The sequence below is a fragment of the Erinaceus europaeus genome, chromosome 1 (genome assembly GCF_950295315.1).
Source record: "Erinaceus europaeus chromosome 1, mEriEur2.1, whole genome shotgun sequence".
Lineage (NCBI taxonomy): Eukaryota > Metazoa > Chordata > Mammalia > Eulipotyphla > Erinaceidae > Erinaceus > Erinaceus europaeus.
The window spans coordinates 83,985,424-84,004,771 of NC_080162.1; the positions used below are offsets into that span (position 1 = coordinate 83,985,424).

A 19,348-nucleotide genomic window follows, 5' to 3' on the forward strand; every position below is an offset into this window, starting at 1 on the left:
GAAGCTGGGGATTGTAGCTTTCCAATACAGTCAGAAGAATAGATAGTAAGCTTGGTTAGTAACATATCACTAGTATTGATGATCCATAATGGGATGCACCCAGGAGAGGAGAAGGAAAGTTCATAGGAAAACTAGTATAGTCATAGGCTCTTTGGAATATAACTAAAATAGGACTACTATCTACAAAACGGAGACCCCCCCCCCAACTCTTCACATGAATTATTTCAGCCTTTAGGTTCATGATTAGTCAACAACTTGTTTGGCTTTATATGTTAACTCTTCTTTCAGCCACCAGGTTTCAGATGATACCATGATGCCAACTGGACTTCCCTGGGCAAACGACCCCACCAGTGTGTCCTAGAGCCCAGCTTCCCCAGAGCCCTGCCCCACTAGGGAAAGAGAGAGGCAGTCTGGAAGTATGACCAGTCAATGCCCATGTTCATCAGTGAAGCAATAACAGAAGCCAGACCTCCCACCTTCTGCACCCCATAATGTCCCTGGGTCCATACTACCAGAGGGATAAAGAGTAGGGAAGCTATCAGGGAAGGGGATGGGATGCAGAGCTATGGTGGTGGGAATTGTGTAGAGTTGTACCCCTCTTATTTTGTCAGTGTTTCCTTTTTATAAATAAAAACAAATAAAAAGTTCATGGGAAGAAGATGGTAACCTACCTTTGGAAATATAAGACAGGTAGTTACATAGTGATAGTGTCATCAGAGTTTGGGGCGCCATATGCCAGGCTAGCTTCGTGGTGGTAGACAGATGACCAGGGACACAAGGCTGAGCAGAGAAGCTGTATTTCTTCATTCATAGCCAACGGTACAAAAAACTAAGCTGGTAAATGGGGAAGATGGCGGACTGAGAAGTCGCTGACAGCGAGTGCTCTGACCGCATCGTCGGCAACGGTAGGATTTTCTGCCTTTAGCAGGCCAGTTAATAAGGGATGACACCAAAAAGTGAGTACAATTTAATTTGGGTTAAGAATTAGAGTAAAGGTGACACGGACTAGCGGGGCTCCAGAATTCCCAGGGCGCCGGGCAAGGCGAGTGCGCCGGGCATAGTCCTCCGCCCGCCCAGGAAGGCGGCTCCTCCGCTGGTTGCAGAGCGCGGCGGGCAGAGGAACCAGAGAGAGCACTTTAGCTCGGGGGCTGCCTCTTGGGAGTCTGCAGGGTCCACCGCGGCCCTGAGAACAGATCCAAAGACTTCTTGAGTATAGCTCTCATTGGATCAAAGGATTTGGAGCTAGTTTTCATTTTTGAGAAATCCTTTTAAAAAGTCTGGAGGGAGGGGTTTCCTGGAAGATGGCAGACTGAGAAGCGGCTAGCCTTGGAGCTCCGGACACATCTCGTGTAAACAATAGGATTTTCTGCCTTTAGCAGGCCAGCCAATAAGGGGCCATAGCGGTCATACCAAGGATGTGTCTATAACTTAATTTGGGTTAAGAATTAGAATAGGGGAAAAAAATTCTTTTTTCTTCCTTTTAATTTTCAAGCATCCATCCTTCCCGCCACCCCCCCCCCCCCCCATAAGCAGTGCCTGGGACCAGCTACTAGCAGGATAGCCCAAACCACCAAACAAGGTTTTTTTTTTTTTTTTTTTTTTAAACTCACTGATACACATTTGGGAAGTTCCTCCCACTGCTCTATAATTACAACCCTTCTTCTTATCTTCTCCCTTTTCTCTCTCTTATCTCTTTCTATCTCTTTTTTATTATTATTATTTTTTTTTATCTTGTCATACACTTCTTTCTTCTTTGCCTTTCTGAATTTGTGAATTACTTTGGGGAAGAAATCTGACCCAGAGTGGACTCTCTATGTGTGTATATCTGCTCTAGTTCCCTTTACACTCTTGTTACCCCTAGAATATACACTGGATAGTAGATTTGCATAACTGTCTATTCTTGCTATCCTCTCTTTCTTTTCACTTTCTTCACTGGGATTTGGTTACTAGTTTTTCACGGACTGGAGAAATTGTTTGGCTAACTGGTAATGATTAAACTCCTTCAATACTTACTTCAGTTGCTACTGTAATTCCGAGGTTGGTGAGTGCAATTGTCATAAAGGTATTTAGTACAGTGTTACTTGTGCTCAAATCACAACAACTGAGGAACAACAGAGCATTAAAAAAAAAAAAAGAGAGAGAAACACATAAATAAAAAAATTGGGTAGATTAAAAACAAATAAAACTGCTACCCCAATGAATGAAGACAAGAGCCCAGAAGAAACCACAAATCAGTCAGAAGTAACCATAGATAAGAAAAGTATGCAAGCAATAATGAACTTATTAATCACAGAAATGAAAACAACATTGGAGGAAAGAAATGGCAGTATTAGGGAAACAACAGTTGAGACCCCCAAGGAAAATACTGATTTTCTTGAGACAATTAGAGAACTGAAAGCTGAAATAGCTGTAATGAAGAAAGAAGCTGAGGCAAGGGAAAGCAGACTAACAGAGGCAGAAAACAGAATTAGTCAGACAGAGGATGAGTTAGAGAAAACTAAGAAAGAGGTGAAAGAGCTTAAAAAGAGATTGAGAGACACTGAAAACAACAACAGAGACATATGGGATGATCTCAAAAGAAGTAACATTCGTATAATTGGCCTGCCAGAGGAAGAAAGAGAGGAAGGGGAAGCAAACATTCTAGAGGAAATAATACAAGAAAATTTCCCAGACCTGAATAACAGAAAGGATATCAAGGTGCAAGAGGCCCAGAGAGTACCAAACAGAATCAACCCAGACCTGAAAACACCAAGAAACATCATAGTCACAATGAGAAGAAGTAAGGATAAAGAAAGGATCCTAAAGGCTGCAAGAGAGAAACAAAAAGTCACATACAGGGGAAAACCCATAAGACTTTCTGCAGATTTCTCAACTCAAACTCTAAAAGCCAGAAGGGAGTGGCAAGATGTCTATCGAGCCCTGAATGAAAAAGAGTTTCAACCAAGGATAATATATCCTGCTAGACTTTCATTCAAGCTAGATGGAGGGATCAAAACCTTCTTAGACAAACAACAGTTAAAGGAGGCAACTATCACCAAGCCGGCCCTGAAAGAGGTACTAAAAGACCTCTTATAAACAAGAACATCACTATAATACTTGTAATATATCAGAGTAAACAAATCGTTTTTTAGAACAATGGCACTACAATACATTAAATCCATAATATCAATAAATGTCAATGGCTTAAACTCACCCATCAAAAGGCACAGGGTGGGGGGATGGATCAGAAAACATAACCCAACCATATGCTGCTTGCAAGAATCCCATCTGTCACAACAAGATAAACACAGACTTAAAGTGAAAGGATGGAAAACTATCATACAGGCTAAGGGACCACAAAAAAGGGCAGGAACAGCCATTCTCATCTCAGACACGATAGATTTTAAATTAAATAAAGTAATAAAAGATAGGCAAGGACATTACATAATGATTAGAGGATCAATCAGCCAAGAAGACTTAACAATTATTAACATCTATGCACCCAACGAGGGACCATCTAAATATATTAAACACCTATTGAAAGAATTTCAAAAATACATAAATAGTAATACAATAATAGTGGGAGACTTCAATACCCCACTCTCACACTTAGACAGATCAACAAAGCAGAGAACCAATAAAGATACAAGAGAATTGAATGAAGAGATTGACAGACTAGACCTCATGGACATAATCAGACTCCTCCACCCCAAAAAACTGGAATACACCTTCTTTTCAAATCCACACAACACATACTCAAGGATAGACCACATGTTAGGCCACAAAGACAGCATCAATAAATTCAAGAGCATTGAAATCATCCCAAGTATCTTCTCAGACCACAGTGGAGTAAAACTAACTTTTAACAACAAACGGAAAATTATTAAAAGACATAGAATTTGGAAACTAAACAACATGCTCCTTAAGAACCACTGGGTCAGAGACTCACTCAAACAGGAAATTCAAATGTTCCTGGAAACTAATGAAAATGAAGACACAACCTATCAAAATATTTTGGACACAGCTAAAGCAGTACTGAGAGGGAAACTTATAGCTATACAATCACATATTAAACACCAAGAAGAAGCCCAAATGAACGACCTTACTACACACCTCAAGGACTTAGAGGAAGAGGAACAAAGGAACCCTAAAGCAACCAGAAGGACAGAAATCACTAAAGTTAGAGCAGAAATAAACAACATCAAAAATAAAAGAACCATACAAAAGATCAATGAAGCCAAATGTTGGTTCTTTGAAAGATTAAACAAAATTGACAAACCCCTAGCCAGACTCACCAAACAAAAAAGAGAGAAGACTCAAATTAATAGAATTGTAAACAATGCAGGAGATATCACAACTGACACCACAGAAATCCAGAGAATTCTGCGAAACTTCTATAAAGAACTATATGCCACCAAGCTAGAGAATCTGGAAGAAATGGAACAATTCCTAGAAATCTATGTACTTCCAAAACTGAACCAAGAAGAACTACAAAATCTAAATGCACCAATCACAGACAAAGAAATTGAAACCGTTATTAAGAATCTCCCCAACAACAAAAGTCCTGGACCAGATGGCTTCACAAATGAATTCTACAAAACTTTCAGGAAACAGTTAATACCCATACTTCTTAAGCTATTCCATAAGATTGAAGAAACAGGAATACTCCCTTCCACCTTTAGGAAGCCAACATCACCCTGATACCAAAAGCTGATAGGGACTGAACAAAAAAGGAAAACTACAGACCAATATCTCTGATGAACATAGATGCCAAAATATTAAACAAGATCTTGGCCAACCGGATACAGCAACACATCAAAAAGATTGTTCATCATGACCAAGTGGGATTCATACCAGGAATGCAAGGCTGGTTCAACATCCGTAAATCAATCAATGTCATTCATCACATCAATAAAAGCAAAGCCAAAAACCACATGATTATCTCAATAGATGCAGAGAAAGCCTTTGACAAAATCCAACACCCATTCATGCTCAAAACTCTACAGAAAATGGGAATAGATGGGAAATTCCTCAAGATAGTGGAGTCTATATATAGCAAACCTACAGCCAACATCATACTCAATGGAGAGAAGCTGAAAGCATTCCCCCTCAGATCGGGGACTAGACAGGGCTGTCCACTGTCACCGTTACTCTTCAACATAATATTGGAAGTTCTTGCCATAGCAATCAGGCAAGAGAAAGAAATCAAAGGGATACAGATTGGAAGGGAAGAAGTCAAGCTCTCACTATTTGCAGATGATATGATAGTATACATAGAAAGACCTAAAGAATCCAGTAGAAAATTACTGGAAGTTGTTAGGCAATATAGCAAGGTATCAGGCTACAAAATCAATGTACAAAAATCAGTGGCATTTCTTTATGCAAACACTAAATCTGAAGAAGAAGACATCCAGAAATCACTCCCATTTACTGTTTCAGCAAAATCAATCAAATACCTAGGAATAAAGTTGACCAAAGAAGTGAAAGACTTGTATACTGAAAACTATGAGTCGCTACTCAAGGAGATAGAAACTGATACCAAGAAATGGAAAGATATCCCATGCTCATGGATTGGAAGAATAAATATCATCAAAATGAATATTCTCCCCAGAGCCATATACAAATTTAATGCAATACCCATCAAAGTTCCACCAGGCTTCTTTAAGAGAATAGAACAAACACTACAGTCATTTATCTGGAACCTGAAAACACCTAGAATTGCCACAACCATCTTAAGGAAAAGAAACAGAAATGGAGGCATCACACTCCCAGACCTTAAACTATATTATAAAGCCATCATCATCAAAACAGCATGGTACTGGAACAAAAATAGGCATACAGACCAGTGGAACAGAATTGAAAGCCCAGAAGTAAATCCCAACACCTATGGGCATCTAATCTTTGATAAGGGGGCCCAAAGGATTAAATGGAAAAAGGAGGCTCTCTTTAATAAATGGTGCTGGGAAAACTGGGTTGAAACATGCAGAAGAATGAAATTGAACCACTTTATCTCACCAGAAACAAAAATCAACTCCAAATGGATCAAATACCTAGATGTCAGACCAGAAACAATCAAATACTTAGAGGAAAACATTGGTAAAACACTTTCCCACATACACCTCAAGGACATCTTTGATGAATCAAACCCAATTGCAAGGAAGACCAAACCAGAAACAAACCAATGGGACTACATCAAATTGAAAAGCTTCTGCACATCCAAAGAAACTATTAAACAAACAGAGAGACCCCTCACAGAATGGGAGAAGATCTTTACATGCCAGACATCAGACAAAAAACTAATCACCAAAATATATAAAGAGCTCAGCAAACTTAGCACCAAAAAAGCAAATGACCCCATCCAAAAATGGGCAGAGGAAATGAACAAAACATTCACCACAGAGGAGATCCAAAAGGCTAACAAACATATGAAAAACTGCTCTAGGTCACTGATTATCAGAGAAATGCAAATCAAGACAACACTAAGATACCACCTCACTCCTGTAAGAATGGCATACATCAAAAAGGACAGCAGCAACAAATGCTGGATAGGCTGTGGGGACAGAGCAACCCTTTTACATTGCTGGTGGGAATGTAAATTGGTACAGCCTCTGTGGAGAGCAGTCTGGAAAACTCTCAGAAGGCTAGACATGGACCTTCCATATGACCCAATAATTCCTCTCCTGGGGTTATACCCCAAGGACTCCATAACACCCAACCAAAAAGAGGTGTGTACTCCTATGTTCATAGCAGCACAATTCATAATAGCTAAAACCTGGAAGCAACCCAGGTGCCCAACACCAGATGAGTGGCTGAGAAAGCTGTGGTATATATACACAATGGAATACTATGCAGCTATCAAGAACAATGTACCCACCTTCTCTGACCCATCTTGGACAGAGCTAGAAGGAATTATGTTAAGTGAACTAAGTCAGAAAGATAAAGATGAGTATGGGATGATCCCACTCATCAACAGAAGCTGACTAAGAAGATCTGAAAGGGAAACTAAAAGCAGGACCTGATCAAATTGTAAGTAGGGCACCAAAGCAAAAACCCAGTGGTGAGGGGTAGGCATGTAGCTTCCTGGGCCAGTGGGGTGTGGGAGTGGGCGGAAGGGATGGGTCACAGTCCTTTGGTGGTGGGAATGGTGTTTATGTACACTCCTAGCAAAATGTAGACATATAAATCAGGAGATAATTAATATGAGAGGGGGAAATCAATTGTATGTCTCAAAGTTTCTCAAAAGACAAACTGAATCTTTTTAATATATAGGCTATGTATTTGATATGCGGACTCTCTCAAAAGCCTAGACCAAGTAGATTAGAAACTTCCAATAGCACAGCTATATACAAGATACTGGGTACTGTCCAGCAAACCATAACAAAGGGACTTTTCAAAGTTAACCCAATTAACAAATAATGTGATGATAATATTAACTATCGATTGTCTTTTTGAACCCTAAGACAGCAGGAACCTCACATCTTCACTATAGAGCCCCTACTTCCCCCAGTCCTGGAACCCTTGGATAGGGCCCACTTTCCCGTATGCATCTCCCAATCCAAACCAAATAACATTGCATCTGCCGATCACAACCTAACCAAAGCAACGATTGCTACCTCAACATGCTTCACCTCAGAATGTATCCAGAGACTTCACGTGTGGAATGACAACCCTTCAGCTTCATTACTCGGGTTCCAGATGCCACCAGGATGCTGGCTAGGCTTCCCTGGATTGAAGACCCCACCAATGTGTCCTGGAGCTCAGCTTCCCCAGAGTCACACCCTACTAGGGAAAGAGAGAGGCAGACTGGGGGTATGGACCGACCAGTCAATGCCCATGTTCAGCGGGGAAGCAATTACAGAAGCCAGACCTTCTACCTTCTCCAACCCTCAACGACCCTGGGTCCATGCTCCCAGAGGGATAGAGAATGGGAAAGCTACCATGGGAGGGGGTGGGTTATGGGGATTGGGTGTTGGGAATTGTGTGGAGTTGTACTCCTCCTACCTTATGCTTTTGTTCACTAATCCTTTCTTAAATAAAAAATTAAAATTAAAAAAAAAACTAAGCTAATCTAATCACTACACAGTTCTGTCTTGCATCTTTCTCCTCTGGTGGCAGCATCAGGAACTCAGGAAGTACCTGGGATAGGCGGAGGCTGGGAGAAGCAAGAAGGGAAAAGGCTAGGGCTAAACCAAATCTCCCAGAGGGAGGGGGGAGTGAGACCAAACCAATGTAACAGAATGATCATGTAAATAGACCACAACGTCAAGCAATGTAACAGAAGGGATCCCAGAAGCAGAACTAGAAGCATACCAACAGATAGTAACAGGCAGAACACAATTTTTCAAGGAAAATGTAAATAGAAGACAGTCGGGGAAAATGCAGGTAGAATGTGAGACTTTGTGAAAGAGATTTACAAAAAGGAAAATTGGCCCATGCTGAAATAATCTATGGGGGTAACTGTTTTAAAAGAGTATATACACTTGACCTCTAGGCCCCTAACAATGGGATAAGTCCCCCTTGTCCCCACAAAGGGAAGTTTAATCTTTTTTTTTTTTAATGTATACTTTTGGGGCTGGGTGGTGGCGCACCTGGTTGAGAGCACATATTACAATGTGCAAGGACCCAGGTTCGAACCTCCAGTCCCCACCTGCAGAGGGAAAGCTTCATAAGTGGTAAAGCAGGGTTGCAGGTGTCTCTCTGTCTCTCTCCCTCTCTATCACCCCCTTACCTCTTGATTTCTGGCTGTCTCTATCCAATAAAGATAATAAATTATTTTTAAATGTATACTTTTTTCCTTTCCTTTCACATCTCCAAGCCCAAAGCCAGAGACTTAATGACCTTCAGCTGAATCTGAAACTTAACTCTTAAGTAAAAGGCCTTTCACCACCACTCTGAACCTCATGCAAACTGTCTGCTTTACAGTATACCTACAGGGCCAATGAGGGTCCAGATAGTTATAATAGTCCAGCTTTCTAATACTGGACTCAGAGAAGAAACTTTTTCTAAATTTTTAAATTATTTTTATTTCCTTTAGTTGCCCTTCGTTGTTTTATTGTTGTAGTTATTGATGTCATCATTGTTGGATAAGACAGAGAGAAATGGAGAGAGGAGGGGAAGGCAGAGAGGGAGAGAGAAAGATAGACACCTGCAGACTTGCTTCACCATTTGTGAAGCAATTCCCCTGCAGATGGGGAGCCGAGGGCTTGAACCAGGATCCTTACCGATCCTTGTACTTCATGCCATGTGCACTTAACCCACTGTGCTACCTCCAGACTCCCAGAGAAGAAACTTTTAAGACCAGTATGGACAGTGTCTCTGTTATAGACCAAGAGTCTTCCTTCACAGGAGAATCTTCTAGAAGTTACAGGTCATGGCAGACAACTAGACCTGATCTCTACAGGCTACTAGAGCTGACTTCCGTAGATTTTTACACCTTGTATGTTAAACATCAATTTCCAGGCAGCATGTCATGCATTATTTTAAGTTAAAATTATTAGCTTTAATTTATACTTATCTGTTCAGTTTTGGTGGTACCTGGACCTTGCACATGAACAAGTTCACCACCTCCAGCTGAGTCTTTATTTGATAGGGGCGGGGTGAATGGTGGTGCACCTGGTTGTGCACACATGTTGCAATGCCAAGGACCCAGGTTCGAGCCCCCGATTGCCACCTGCAGGGGGAAAATTTTATGAGTGGTGAAGCAGGCCTACAGGTGTCTGTCTCTCTCCCTCTCTATTACCCACTTCCCTCTCAATTTCTGGCTATCTCTATCTAATAAATAAATGAAGGCAATGTTTTTTAAGGAGAGATGTGAGAGAGAGAGAGAGAGAGAGGAAGAGAGATGGAGGGAGGAGAAACACCACAGCACTGACCTTCCCCTAGGACGTGGCATCCCTGTGTGCCACTGGGCTCAAACCTGAAAAGTGTACAGACAAGGTACAAGCCCTACCTAGTGAATTATCTCTCTGACCCAGTTTTAATTTACAAGATTATTACAGAAACAAAACTTTATGTAATAGAGAAAAACACAGGCACACCTCAGAGGTATTGCGAACCAGTTTTCAGACTTTTGCAATTAAGCAGATAATGCAATAAAGAGAGTCACATGGTGTTTCTGCTTTCCCAGCACATATGCAAGTTATGCTTATGCTATACTGCTGTCTATTCAGTGTGTAGTAGCATTATGCCTGAAGAAAACCAGATAGAGAGCTCAACTAAAAATACTTTATTGTTTAAAAATGAAGGCTAGCCATCTTCTGAGTCTTTATTAGTGGATGGGCCACCAACTGATCAGGGTGGTTGTTACTGAAGATTGAGATGACTATGAATTAGCTTTCTTAATATGACACAATGAAGTTACTTGAGTCATCAATGAACCCTCTGCCATGAAACATTATTCTGCAAGAGCAGAGGAGATAGCTTAAGGGTTATGCAAAGAGACTTTCATGCCTAAGGCACTAAAGGTCACAAATTCAATCCCCTGCACAACTGTAAACCAGAACTGAACAGTGTACTGGTAAAATACATAAATAAGTAAATAAATAAATAAGTAAATAAATAATCTGTAGCATGCCAAAAACCAATTCAGGAAATAATCAGTGAGCAAGACCAAGACACTCCCTACCACATTCACGGTGCTTAGGTGCAGAAGAGTGCTCCTGAGGAACTGGCTCAGTATCTGAGGACATCTAATCCTGGTTATAGTGTGAGTTCAGGAAGCCACCTTTGAACACTGTTCTAGATCGAATACACATTGAAGTCTGAGGACTTCTGTGCCAACTGGGTATTTCCCAGGAAAGGCATGGCCGATACACACCACATGTCCAAATCAGGATTCTAGGTCAAAAGCAGAGAATGGTCCAATCTGATGGAAGCACAGGAACATTTGAGATTTTAATCCCTTGGTTTAATTATGGGTCAAACCAGAATCATGTGTGAATCAGTGATGGAACTGAAATACAGAGAAGATTTCTTTCTCAGGAAACACATTTGTAGGTAATGTATTTGGGGGGATATTTCCAGCAGGTGTATATGTTAGGCTATGTGGTGGATATATATTCAAACATTTTGATTCAGGAATGTTAACAACAGTTTCTGTGAATATCTGCCAGCAGTGACTTTTTTGTGCCTTGGTAAATGTTAAGAAAAGAGTGTTTAGCACAAAGATTCTCAGAGGAAGAGATGGTGAACTACTAAGGATTAGGGTTAACTTTCTGTCAGAAGGTGAAGGCACTCCTTGAAATACAAAATACATAGCTGAAAGATTTCTTTTTCTGTCTCTCTCTCTCTCTCTCTCTGAAAGGTTAAAATTCAAACTAAGTAAGCAAGAGAAGTTAAGACCCAGTGTGCATCCTGAGACGACAGGAAAGTACTTTCCACATTTAACCAACTCCACTCAGCAAGGTAAGATGAAACCAGACAGAGTTTAATTTATAAGATTTATTCCATTACATAAACTGAATGGATATGCTATTTAAGTGACATGTAATATTCAAAGGGTAACATTTAGTTTATAATCACCTTCCAGACTTTTAAATATATATGTTTCTAAATCCTAATTATGAATAATATATATTAACATGTTTACTTTATAGAGGCCTGCATAAACTTCTATTAGATAATAATATATATTACCTTAATGAGTGAATGAATATATGGAAAAAAGAAAAGACTAGATGTTTAATTTATTAAACTCTGAAATGTTCAATAATAATTATCACAACTCAATTTCTTTTTCAGGACTAGCCTATAACTTTATTTTTCCTTCAGGGTTATTGCTGGGCCTCAGTGCCTATACTAGGAACCCACTGCTCCTGGTGGCCATTTTTCATTTTATTGGATAGGATAGAGAAAAATTGAGAGGGGGGAGAGAACTTGAGTGGGAGAGATACAGAGAGATACCTGCAGACCTGCTTCACTGTTTGTGAAGCGACCCCCTTGCAGGTGGGGAGCCAGGGACTTGAACCAGGATCCTTGTGGGACCAATCTTTATACATATTGCTAGTAAGATCTGGTATTCTTTTCTTCTGTCATATTAAGCTAGACAGAAGAAAAGTTCATGGCTTTTATACTTTGGGAAAATACTGATTATCTCAAGGAGGGTTAGTTGACAGACCAATAATTAGGAAAAGGAACAAATTAAAACTAGATTTAAAATTCTAATATCACAGATGTATGGTGCATTGAGTATAGAAACAAACAGCCTTGAATACCCTCCAGTAATTCTGATCACCTTACCTGATTCAATTATTAATATTCATACTAATGGCTGCAGGTTAATAAGAAAGTGTGCTATGTATTTGATATGCGGACTCTCTCAAAAGCCTAGACCAAGTAGATTAGAAGCTTCCAATAGCACAGCTATATACAAGATACTGGATACTGTACAGCAAACCATAACAAAGGGACTTTTCAAAGTTAACCCAATTAACAAATAATGTGATGATAATATTAACTATCGATTGTCTTTTTGAACCCTAAGACAGCAGGAACCTCACATCTTCACTATAGAGCCCCTACTTCCCCCAGTCCTGGAACCCTTGGATAGGGCCCACTTTCCCGTATGCATCTCCCAATCCAAACCAAATAATATTGCATCCGCCAATCACAACCTAACCAAAGCAACGATTGCTACCTCAACATGCTTCACCTCAGGCTGTATCCAGAGACCTCACGTGTGGAATGACAACCCTTCAACTTCATTACTCGGGTGAGACCTTTCCTTTTATAGTACACTCTAATTTCATCTCAGGTAGTTCACTTTCTAACAAAGTCCCATAATTTAGATATACACCAGTTTCTGTGAGAGAGAGCTTATGTGCACACATATCCATAAACTACTACAAAATATATATCTGAAAGCAGAAGTACACTAGTTTGCAGTGAGTACCTCCCTAACACTTCCTCTCCACTATTCCAAGCTTGGGATCCATGATTGCTCAACAAATTGTTTGGCTTCGTATGTTAACTCTCTTTTCAATCACCAGGTTCCAGATGCCACCAGGATGCTGGCTAGGCTTCCCTGGATTGAAGACCCCACCAATGTGTCCTGGAGCTCAGCTTCCCCAGAGACACACCTTACTAGGGAAAGAGAGAGGCAGACTGGGAGTATGGACCGACCAGTCAACGCCCAGGTTCAGCGGGGAAGCCAGACCTTCTACCTTCTGCAACCCTCAATGACCCTGGGTCCATGCTCCCAGAGGGCTAGAGAATGGGAAAGCTATCATGGGAGGGGGTGGGTTATGGGGATTGGGTGGTGGGAATTGTGTGGAGTTGTACCCCTCCTACCTTATGTTTTTGTTCATTAATCCTTTCTTAAATAAAAAATTTAAAAAAAAAGAAAGTGTTGTGATGTATCCATACACTCTAATTTGAAAGACTAGGGGATGTATAATACAACTAACACTTCTTTCGATGTTAGTTTTCAAAGCTTTGGTGGTTTTGTATTTTGATATCCATCATGGCTAAAATTCACTTGGCCAGAAAACTTATTTCAGCAAATCTAAGTACAGAATACACAATTAAATTTGATTTTCATATAAACAACTAAGCACTTTTGGTATAAGTGTATCACATTCAATATTTGGGATATATTTATATTCTATTCATTATTTGAGACACTGTTATCCTTTTCAAATGGGTTGTTTATTTGAAAATTAAATTTAATTGGGTATCCTGTATTTCATCTGGCAACCCTACCAGTGACTCAGAAAGGAACCCATTGTTGTATCTCAGAGTTAGTACATTTTGGAATTGTTGTACTTGAGAAAGCCTAGCTGATTGTATGAGTCAGCTCCACTGAGCTTTTCAGAAGGAGAAAAAAATTTATAAACGTTAGGACAAAATAACCTCTTAGAATAATAGCCTCCTTCTGAAAGCTAGATCTCAGTCAAGCTAGATCAGAGCTTGAAAAAGACCTGCAGGAGGTATGCAAATAGAGATGATGAGCTCTAGGGGAGTAGGTTTGAAGGAATACATTAACTTAATAAAGAGCCATGCTAAATCACCTACACTGAACTGAGTCTTTAGACTTTTATTGAAGGAATCCATAGGAAGAAGCCTTATGACATCCACTATCAGAACTGCCACTGGATGTCATTGGTGACACTACTATCTAACTCATTCTTTCAAGTCAGACCTGACAGGAAGTCTTGAGTAGTAATCTTAAATCTCTCCACTGTCTCAAATTCTCCATTTTGGCCCTATTTTCATATTTGAAAATATCTGTGTCATTCTACCAGTAGACTCTTTAGAAGAACTGAAAATGAATCCTTGAGCTTTGCATTACCAGGAATAGAACATACCTCAGCCTTCACTACACATACAGTATGTGTTTGAATGGACACAAAACTGGATGGATGGATGGATGGATGGATGGATGGATGGATGGATGGATGGATGGATGGAACTGTGCTTATGGAGGAGAAAAATATGTATTATACATGAACAAAAAAATTAATACTTCATCCATATCACTTAAAAACTAGAAAAAATCCATTGTGTCTACAACAGAATGAATTAAAAAAACTGTAGTAAAATGGGCCAATGGAATTCTACTTAGCAATAAAAAGTAAAGAGCCAATAATGTAAACATCAGAAATAAATCTCAGAAATATTATACTGTGTGATAAAAGACATACAAGTAGTAGATACATGTGATTCATTTTTCTGAAGATCTAAGAATGCAAAACTGACAGGGTGGAAACTTAAGGGCAAGATGTGTTGGGGTGTAAGGACTGAATGGGAAGGGAAATAAGAGAATTGTCTGGGTGATGGATGTTGTTCTAGATCTTGATAGTCATCAAGGTTTAGTCAAGGCAATAACCCTAGAGGCAAAAAGTAAATTAATAAATTAATTTAAAAAATCAGTTCTAGTCACAGGCAGTAACATCAAAGAGAAGTGTAATGATGTTCATAATTTGTTTTACTATAGTAGATAGTTCCAAGATGGAGGAAGACCATGTGGCAATCATGGGGTTAAAAATGAAAGCCACCCAGCTGACATAGAAGTCACCTAGGAAAGGCCATGTCCTATTGAAGTAGCAGGAAAATACCTAATTATAATAACCTGGACTAAACAATTGACTTATGAGTGACCCAGTCTATGCACATTTGACTCAAACAAAAGATGGGGAGGGATGACAAAGAGAAAAACCTAGGCAAATTGGAAAGTTTCACAGCCCAGGAAGTAGTACAGTAACTAGAGCTTTGGAACTAAAAATATGATGTTTTAAGTTTGATATCACATATTGCATGTGCCAGAATACTTCTCAGGCTCTCTGTGTGTATTTTTAATTCATTCATTCATCTATTCATTCATTTATATCAGACACTAGGACCCCAGATTGAAGGGTCTTCAGTCTTTCTCTCCTACCCTGCCCTCGCAGGCCCTTCTGAGAATATTTTTTGCTTGCCTTTGCTCTTAACTTCCCTCTTCCCCCTCCTGTAACAAACTACACAATGCATTGCTTTTAAAAAGACACTATAAGGTACCTAATGATATAGTTTCTACTTAGAGCTAGCTACCCTCCTCATGTACTTCCTATTACACTTCCCTCATTCACTCCAAAGCTTATCTTATCAAAGTAAGGACTACAGAAGCTGAATAAAAGCAAGAGTCTGGCATACTTTAATGATGACTCTTTAGTCACTACCAGGCCACTCCATCAGCTGGGGCCTTAGTCATGGTGTCCTGGGATTCCCACACAGAAATGATAGACCCGGAGTCAGGCAGTAGTGCAGCGGGTTAAGTGTACGTGGCCCAAAGCTCAAGGACCAGCAAAAGGACCCTGGTTCGAGCCCCCGTCTCCCCACCTGCAGGGGGGTCGCTTCACGGGTGGTGAAGCAGGTCTGCAGGTGTCTATCTTTCTCTCCCCCTCTGTCTTCCCCTCCTCTCTCCACTTCTCTCTGTCCTATCCAACTACAACGACATCAATAACAACAATAATAACTACAACAATAAAAAAGGGGCAACAAAAGGGAAAATAAATAAATATTAAAAAAAGAAAAATTAAAAAAAAAAGAATCTCTTTAAAAGAAAAATGACCGAGAACTTGAATAGATCCCTCTGAACATTTTTACTGGTCATCTCCATCAGGAACAACACAATGGACCCCTTTGTGGTTCCCCATTGGACCTTGCCCTCAATGTAGATCAAAAATGGTAGACAATGTTCCATCCTCCAAAGGGAAGCTGGACAACATACTATATCTACCACCTGAGGAAGATGAGTCATGAAATTGGGGCAGCTTGGAACATTCCTATACATGACCAAAGAATGTGAGCTCAGACTTACAGGGATGCAGAGGTAACATAGGCTCCTATGCTGAATATGGACCCCAGATCAAATCGATGGAGTTTATAGTCAACAATATACACTTTTCCCATATTTGGGAAAATATACTTTCTTCCCATATACTTTCTTTCCCATATACTTTCTTCCCTGATCCAATTTTCTAGCCCCTTTTCCAGCCATGACATCATCTCCCCAGACAATAACTTGGGTCCACCTGCATGTTAGCTGTCAGACTCAGGCAAAAACTAGTAAAGTCATGGGCCCTTTGGAATATTCCTAAAATAGACCTGGTTCAAGTCCCCGTCACCTACCTGAAGTGAGATAGTACTACAGGTGTCTCTCTGTCTCTCTCCATATCACCCTCTTTGCTCTCAATTTCTCTGTCTTTAACCAAAGTAAATAAAATATCAAAACAACAACAAAAAATAAAATATAATGGTGATAAATAAAAGCTAAATGAGTGAATCTTAATTAGTTTGTTAAACAACTTGAAGCTACTGAAAGCTCAAGACCAGGCCCAGGAATGTTTAAACATTTACTGTTTTTTTCATATAATTCTGCTACATATTTATAACATGTCACCCTAATATTTTTATGATTTTATTTTAGAAAATATGAAAAATAAAAGCGTTAAAAGAGGAAAAAAGTAAACACAATTGCAGATAATTTTTTTCTGAAATCCTTTCATAAAATCAAGCTGTTGTGAAGATGTTTACTCAATTCCTTCATTCCTAAAAATATATATACAAATAAGACTAAGGCAAATCATAAACACAATGCTTTTTCATTCGAAAGATTATAGGATGTTTTCCTATTCTTATTACCTATTTTATCACATTGGAACTTTTAGATATACATATTATTCCATCATGAGAATATAATATCATTTAAGAATGTAAAAATTGACACTGTATAGCCCTCAAATATAGTTTTAATTCTTTTTTATTTTATTTTACTTTTTTATTTTGTATTATATTTATTGGATAGAGAGTCAGAAATTGAAAGGGAAGAGGGAAATAGAGAGGAAGAGACAGAGAGACACCTGCAGCCCTGCTTCAACACTTGCAAAGCTTTCCCCTTGCTGGTGGGATTAGGAGCTCTAACCGGAGTCCTTGTGTATTTTAACATGTACATTCAACAAAGTACATCACTATCCAGCCCTCAAATGTAAATTTTTGAAACTGCATTTAGGGATACTGATATTTTCACATTTTAATTGACTGTTTTAATATTCCCTCTTCATCTTATGATACTCTATTGTTTAGAAACATCTCTCCTCATAGACAGCATCAGTTAATCTCTTTCATTTTTTTAGATATTTCTATTATTAAAGTAATGTTAGTTTATGACATGAATTTTGAAAATACATAGAAGTTGAAAGAACAAATTCATCTATGATATGCTGACCTTTTGATGCTTTCCTAACTATCAATTTTCTGTGCATATTTTTACATAATCATTATCATATGGTACCTATAAAACTTTATATACCAATTTTAAATTTGTGTATATGATTATAAAATGAACATCTGATCACAGTATAAAACCTGAAGACTACACTTGGAGAAAATAAAAACAGCTACAGCTCAATTTCCCAGTCATTGCTAATACAAAATTTCCTTCCAGATTTATTTTGTTGTTGTTGTATGTTTTTACACAATTGCAGATAAATAATATGTAAAATTTCATATCAATTTCTTTACCATCATTAAAGCTTTACTGCTACAAACCAACCTGTTGCAGAAAAATGGAGACAAGAGAAAGAGACAAAGAATTGGAAGAAAGTTTACCATAGCAACAAAACTTCTTCAAGTAGAATGGAGGTGGGCTTGAACCAAGTTCCTGTGCATGAAAAAGGAGGCACACTCCCCACTTTAGCTGTCTTCCCAGTTCAGTTACACTGATTTTAATCATTTCACATCTAAAATTAATAGATACTCAGTGATAGAAAATTGTCTCTCCAGAAGAATAAGATTAAAAGCAATAAGAAAAGTTTCATTCAAAGAAAATCAATATTAATAAACTCATATAAATTTGATAGTAAAATTACACCTTTGAATAAAAAAAGAGGAGGGGACTAGGCAGTAGTGCAGCAGGTTAATGTTGATGATCCCACTCATCAACAGAAGCTGAGGAAGAAGATCTGAAAGGGAAACTAAAGGCAGGATCTGACTAAATTGAAGGGTGTAGGGCACCAAAGTAAAAACCCTGTGGTAAGGGGGAGGGTGGACATGCGGCTTCCTGGGCCAGTGGGGGTGGGTGGGTGGGATGGGACACAGTCTTTCGGTGGTGGGAATGGTGTTTATGTACACTCCTAGTAAAGTGTAGTCATATAAATCACTAGTTAATTAATATGAGAGGGCAAAAATTAATTGTATGTCTCGAAGTTTTTAAAATACAGACTGAGTCTTCTTAATATATAGGCTGTGTATTTGATATGCCGACTCTCTCACAAGCCTAGACCAAGTAGATCAGAGGCAACCAGTGGCACAGCTATTTACAAGATACTGAGTACTATACAGCAAACCCTAACAAAAGAACTTTTCAAAGTTAACCAATTACCAAATAATGTGATGATAACATTAACTATCCATTTTCTTTTTGAACCCTAAGACAGCAGGAACCTCACATCGCCACTATAGAGCCTATATTTCCCCCAGTCCTGGAACCTTAGGATAGGGCCCACTTTCCCACATGCCTCTCCCAATCCATATCAAATATTGCATCAGCCGATCGCAACCTAATCAACGCAACGATTGCCACCTCAACATGCTTCAGCTCAGACTGTGTCCAGAGACTACACGTGTGGAACAACAACCCTTCAGCTTCATTACTCGGGTGAGACCTTTCCTTTCATAGCATTCTCTAATTCCATCCCAGGTGGATCACTTTCTAACAAAGTCCCCAAACCTAGATATACACCATGTTCTGTGAGAGAGAGCATATGTTCACACGTATCCATAAACAAGTGCAAAATATATACCTGAAAGCAGAAGTACACTAGACTTTGCAGTGAGTACCCCCCTACACTTCCTCTCCATTATTCCAACCTTTGGGTCCATGATTGCTCAACAA

General features: G+C 39.3%; 1 long non-coding RNA gene across 1 annotated transcript in view; it reads left to right on the forward strand.

The window, feature by feature from the left end:
- Positions 1-18,286, forward strand: part of LOC132541904 (uncharacterized) — a 31,188-nt gene extending 12,902 nt beyond the window's left edge. The window contains exons 2-3 of the long non-coding RNA XR_009553016.1: positions 11,282-11,382; positions 17,988-18,286. This is a non-coding gene — a long non-coding RNA (uncharacterized LOC132541904). The remainder of the gene's footprint in view (positions 1-11,281; positions 11,383-17,987) is intronic.
- The last annotated feature ends 1,062 nt before the right edge of the window (positions 18,287-19,348 follow it).